This window comes from Sinocyclocheilus grahami, unplaced genomic scaffold (assembly GCF_001515645.1).
Source record: "Sinocyclocheilus grahami isolate Dianchi unplaced genomic scaffold, SAMN03320097.WGS_v1.1 scaffold1376.1, whole genome shotgun sequence".
NCBI lineage: Eukaryota > Metazoa > Chordata > Actinopteri > Cypriniformes > Cyprinidae > Sinocyclocheilus > Sinocyclocheilus grahami.
The window spans coordinates 20,669-27,537 of NW_015506555.1; the positions used below are offsets into that span (position 1 = coordinate 20,669).

Here is a 6,869-nt window from a genome sequence, read left to right on the forward strand (position 1 = left end):
TGTGTGTGTGTGTGTGTGAGTGTGTGAGAGAGAGAGCGAGAGAGAGATACGCTGCGAGGTGCGCTGGAAATAAACGTAGGTAGGCCTAATACTGTATTTGTAGGCAACATTGCAATTTGTCAGCAACATTTTGCACAAAAATAGTTCAACACCACATTTAAAAGAGTCCAATTACAGAAGGATTTATATCAAATGATTGCATAAATAGAAAACGTAGCAGGCATGAATACAGTATATAACTAACGGATTACGTCTGCATTCTCCTCTTCAGACGAATGTTTCCTACATTTCAAGTCAAAATATTTGGAATGGACCCAATGGCAGATTACATGCTCCTGATGGATTTCCTACCAGTGGATGATAAACGATACAGGTATACCATGAACCTGAGGGCCAAGGAGCCTGCTGCACATCATGCATGCATATATAATTATGCATCAAAACGAATAAACACATTTCAAAGTTAGATCAACGTTGCGTTATGTCAATCATATTTATAGTGCATATTATTAGTGTTACCCAAAGAGCACAATTGTCCCAAACGGAGCACTCATTCTCTTTCTTCTCTATACTGAAGGTATGCCTTCCACAGCTCATCGTGGCTGGTGGCTGGGAAAGCTGATCCAGTGACTCCAGGAAGAGTGCACTATCACCCCGACTCACCTGCCAAAGGAGCGCAGTGGATGAAACAGATCGTGTCCTTCGACAAACTAAAACTAACCAACAATCTACTGGACGACAACGGACATGTAAGTGTGACTTTTTATCTTGTTGTTTTGTTTTAACGGAGACCTACTTAAAAATGCTATTTCATAAAAAAAGAGTTATGAGATATTCGTCTATTGTCATCTTTCATATTTATTTGAAAACAGCACAGACCAGTGGAATAATGAGTAAGCATTCTTAAATAATTGAGCCCGGTCTCATGAAAATGCATATAAATAGTACGCGAAATAAAAACGAAAACTCGTGGTATTGATACGCAAAAATGGACTTTGGCGTGCATATAATACGCAGTTTTCGCGTGCATATGATACGCATCTACCCCACAACCCTAAACCTACCCACCGCGTAGCATATGCACGCCAAAGTCCATTTTTGCATATCAATACCACGAGTTTTCGTTTTTAATTGGCGTACTATTTATACGCACTTTCATGAGATCGGGTTGAATAATTAGTGTAGGGTATCACTCCGGCGTATAAATATTTTGCACGTTAATTATAGCTATAATTATAAAGTTAACAACACTAATGAGCAGGGGAAATTAATAAATAATAGCTATGTTCTCATATTAATCGTTGATGTTTATTTATGGATTGCTTCTTAGTTTTTTTTCCACATTTAATAACGCACATTTAATATTTTTTATTTAACTTTTTGTCATGTATTAATTTGAAGTAATTTAAATATGCTAGGGTGACCATACGTGCCATTTTCCCAGGACGCGTCCTGGCCAGACCGATCGGTGTATGATATTAAAATACCTCGAGAGTATTTTGAAAGCATAAGGAACCGTCTGTATGGTATTTTAATGTCATACACCGATCGGTCTGCACACGCAAACAAAGCCAAAACCTAGATATTTTAGGCAATATAGTAATCCTGGCCAGGACGCGTCCTGGGAAAATGGCACGTATGGTCAACCTAAAATATGCCAAATAAGAAGTTTATGTCTGTGCGTGAAGCGCGGCGCGTAATTCATCCCAAACGGAGCGCCGACTCTCGCTGCTCGAGTGCCTGATTTGTAATGTTTTTTTTAAGTCATGTTCAATTATGCATTGCTTTTGCAGATCATACTGAACTCAATGCACAGATACCAGCCCAGATTCCACGTGGTCTACGTGGATCCTAGGAAAGACAGTGAGAAATACGCCGAGGAAAATTACAAGACATTTGTTTTCGAGGAGACCAGATTTACCGCCGTCACAGCGTATCAAAACCACAGAGTAAGTGCTCATATCTCACACTAATTATTACTGCTTTTTAGAAACACCTTCCTGTTGTCACATATGCCCTCTGATTATAGTATCACCGCAATCACACAATGAAAGACCCGCCAGCAGTAGTATATTTTACGGGGAAATATAGCCTACTTACAGTATATGCTATAGGCCTAGTTATCCATTTATTGTTTTGAAGCATGCCACGTTAAGTCCGAAAGTAAATTAAACACTAAAAACTCGAAAAACACGATCCTGATAGAAATAAATTCGAGTAGCCTCTCATTAAAATATTGTAGAATTGACTTTAACAAGCACTTTTTAATAGGCCTATTAAAATTATTTTCACATGATCTCAATTTACCTTAAATAACTATTTATTGTTTATAATTAGCACACATTGGACACAAATCATTTTTACAAAAATACAAATTTGAAACGCTATACACTTGACGATAGCTGAACGCTGACTGTTGTGATGCTCTCACGCAGCTGTCCGGTGTTTCTTCTTCTTCTTCTTCTTCTTCTTCTTTTCATCTGTCTTTCCTGCTCTGTCTTCTATCAGTTTGACCTCTTGCTCTCTTGCTCTCACCGCGGGCTTTACATTTGTTTTTCAACTCATTCCGGAAAATCACGCACACATCTTCATCGAGCGCTTTTCCACAGCCGTGAGGCTCTAGCTTATTTTAAATAGTTTCCAATCTGTGTCCAAATAAATGTTGAAAAGTGTTATTATTAACATAAATACAATCGTCGCGTGTCTACGCCCTTTCAGGAACACCGCACATTCGTTAACAGTGTTGTATACGCGATTAATTGGAGCGTAACATTGCAGAAAAATGAGTTTACAATTTAAAAAACGCCTTATAATAACACAAGCTCTGGAATGGACTTTGAGAAATGATTACCTGTATAAACAATTTCATTGTCAGAATAAAAATAAATGCATTATATTGGAGGTCAATACCCGAATTTGTTCATTTGGCACCCGCACATTTGTCACGTTTTCACTCTCTTCTTCTCAGATAACGCAACTGAAAATCGCCAGCAATCCGTTTGCCAAAGGCTTCAGAGACTGTGATCCGGAGGACTGGTGAGTTTTTCCTTTTAAAAAAAAAGTTTTGGATATAAGACCGTTATAATGCACATTTATAAATAAAATGCACACGAATGCCGACAGAGCAAACATACAAATCAGGTACTGAATTAGAATTTGTAGCATAACTGCATTTTAAGTAGCCTACGTTTATTTCTACGATTTTCCCAACTTGAAGAGAGGGTAGAAAACATAGTGCAACAACGCTGTCCAATCAAAAATATAAAAAGATGCAATCCCGCACACTATCAATACTTGCTAATATCGACATGTATTGTCACAAACACAAGTACAAGCAACAGTGGACCGAAACGTTGCTTGTGCTTGTGACAACAAAAGTCAATATTTAGCAAGTATTGACAGTGTGTGGGATTGCATCTTTTTATATTTCCAACTTAACCTTAAAAATAGAGATGCAACTATATTTATTGTCTTTTCAAATATAGTACACGTTTTATACAGTAAATATGCATTCATTTTACTTTACTGACGATATGAAAAAAATGCTGTCATTAGGTACTGAATTAGAATTTGTAGCATAACTGCATTTTAAGTAGCCTACGTTTATTTCTACGATTTTCCCAACTTGAAGAGAGGGTAGAAAACATAGTGCAACAACGCTGTCCAATCAAAAATATAAAAAGATGCAATCCCGCACACTATCAATACTTGCTAATATCGAAATGTACTGTCACAAACACAAGTACAAGCAACAGTGGACCGAAACGTTGCTTGTGCTTGTGACAACAAAAGTCAATATTTAGCAAGTATTGACAGTGTGCGGGATTGCATCTTTTTATATTTCCAACTTAACCTTAAAAATAGAGATGCAACTATATTTATTGTCTTTTCAAATATAGTGCACGTTTTATACAGTAAATATGCATTCATTTTACTTTACTGACGATATGAAAAAAATGCTGTCATCCACACACACACACACACACACACACACACACACACACACACACACAAACTGACACCATAAATGTCCGTCTTACACGTCTGTACATCTTTCCTCTCCAGGAGACAGCAAGTCCTTATACACTACTGCGGCTTTCACCTACACAAAAACCTCAGCATGCCTCTGGAATAACAATACATTCACTATCACACACTCGCACGTAAACACACTTCACTTCTCCTGAGGTGAGACGACCTACTTCTCTCCTTTACAGTGCTGAGGCGATTGAGAGAGAGAGAACTGACAGAGAATCTTCCTTCTGACCAGAAATCCTCAGAGACGTGATCCTGAGGCGGTCAGGAGAGTTAGTAAAAATAATTGACCTGTTTTGTGGTCCAGGGTCACATATTATAATTACAAAGAAAGTGCTTTTTGAATTAGAAAAACTAAAATGGTATTTACTTGTAATCTTACAACTTTTTGTACAGTGTAGATAGGAGATAGGAATAAAACTGTTTTGGTGCTACTGAAAAACCCTTTAAAGAAACATACTGAAATTAAAATCTATTGACACAAATAGATAAGAGTGCATTAAGAGTGCAAGTGAATTTTGGATGTTTTCTTTCCACCAGTCTGAAACAACGTCACGAAAAGCCAAACAGCCTTAAAAATGACCGATGCATGAAAAAATAGCTTTAAAATCATGCACTCTTTCTTTTGTCCCAAACACAGAGGACAGCAGGAGAGAATACGAGCGTGACCCCAGCGGCACTCCCATCCATTCGGACCCCGCTCACCAGCTGATGTCCCGAGTCCTCAGCCCGGCCCTTCCAGTCCTTAGCGGTCTGCACACCATGCCCCTCACAGCCGGCCCTCGCAGCCCACCCCACGAGCTACGCCTGGAAGGACACCCACAACCCCCAGACACCCTGCACCATCATCCATACAAATACCCAACCACCTACGAACACTATCTGGGAGCCAAAACCAGGCCGTCCCCGTATCCCTCACCGAGCATCAGAAGCCACGGTTACCATCCTCACATGAACGCAGCCACGGCCAACATGTACTCTGCAACGAGCGTGCCGACTAATTACGACTACGCTCCCAGATAATGACCCCAAATCGGATTCAGATCGAGAGCCGTACTGAGAAGATACACACAAACCTTGAGCCCCAGACTCACGAAACTTGTTGAGTTTTGGGTCGGGCACATCTTTTGCAATGGCTTCTAAGCATTGGAAAAAGAAGCGGTCATATTTATTGATGGGAGAAATGTCACAGATGTCCTTGTGGAGCATTAGGATGAGCCCTGTGGACCCAGCATTAGCTCTGGATGGCAGGGCACCTGGAAACTGCAGTATAACTAGTGATTGGAGCAAGGACGTCTTTAGACAAATAATGCATTATCACGGACTGGAATTGAACTTTTGTGTTGGATGCACTTTTTGTTTTTGCTTTTAAAAAGCCATAAATTATATATCACCCTTGAGCCATTGAGCTTCTAGATAGATGGAATATTTGCATGTTGCGCTGTTTTGAAGATGCTGAAAAGCCCTGAAATTGTTTTTTTTCTGGTTGAGAATGATTTTTTTTTTTTAAATGCTAGACCACCTTTAGCAACTAGAAGCTTGAAGCTTGTAACGTGGCACTGACGTACAGAAATTCAAATAAATACATGAACAGACTGTGCTGAACTTGTAAAATAAACATGAAATATTTGACCTTTAAGCATGTTCACTAGCATTTGCAATTCCTCTCCAGATTTGCCGGAAGCTTTATCTCATTCTTTCCTTACTTGGAGGAAATGCAACTCCCTGCTTTCATTCTCTCCAGAATTCGAAATATGTTTGATTTGGAAATAAATTATTGATGCATTTTCAAATTGTGATATGATCAGTTTAGGTCTATTTCAACCCCCCCCAAAAAAACTGATTAATGGAAAAGAAATGGTTGAATACTACTAAATTATATATGCTTAATATAGGTTTACTTTTTTATTATTTATTTATTTTGGCCTAAATCAAACTATGCAAATTATACACAGACTCAGGCTACAAAACGAATAATAATAGCTTAATAATAAAAGAACTGGAGAGAAAATCTTCAGTGTCTATATTAAACAGGATGAATAACAAGAAGGCTTAATACTTACTGTGCAGTTACAAAACGAAAGGTATGCACAGAATAAGTAGGTTATAGATGTGACTGCTCAGAATTGAGTCGTTATTGAACTAGATTAGCCGCGTTTGGCAGCCTCTCCTGTTTCTCTAAAGCGTGGTTTAATCCCACGGTAGAGGAAAGAAACGCTTGCACACATTTGACCTCTGACAGCTATCGACTTTCTGAAGAATCAAAGGTTAAACAATGTTTCCAGCTATTTGAGCGACGACTAATTGGTCGTATAATTTTTTGTTTGTGGCAACAACTCGATGCACGCCTGAAATGCAGACATTTCAAATTGCGCATCATTATTAAGTGATTAAAACTGAAAAAACTGAACTGTGAAAAAAAGGCAATGAAAAACATAAAACACGAACGATGATTTCATTATTTTTACGCATTTTATGCATGCTAAATAGGCTGCATAAAGCCATTATAAATGTATTTCTATTCTGGCTGAATTATAGCCTACTATTTAAATTGTAATATATTATAAATATTAAAAATAGACAATGATGTTCTGGTTGCCTTTTTGAAAAGAAACAAATTAATTATTAATATACAATATAGTGTCTAATTAGGCTATTTACTAGATAAATTGATACATTTAAAATAAAATATTTAGTATGTGCCCCTGCAGCACAAAAGCAGTGTTAAGTCGCTGGGGTATATTTGTAGCAATAGCCAACAATACATTGTATGGGTCACAATTATACATTTCTCTTTTATGCCAAAAATCATTAGGATATTAAGAACATATTTT

The 6,869-nt window shown here is 38.0% G+C and overlaps 1 pseudogene; it reads left to right on the plus strand.

The window, feature by feature from the left end:
• The window catches only part of LOC107569733 (T-box transcription factor TBX1-like), an 11,252-nt pseudogene extending 5,516 nt beyond the window's left edge, over window positions 1-5,736 (plus strand).
• The last annotated feature ends 1,133 nt before the right edge of the window (window positions 5,737-6,869 follow it).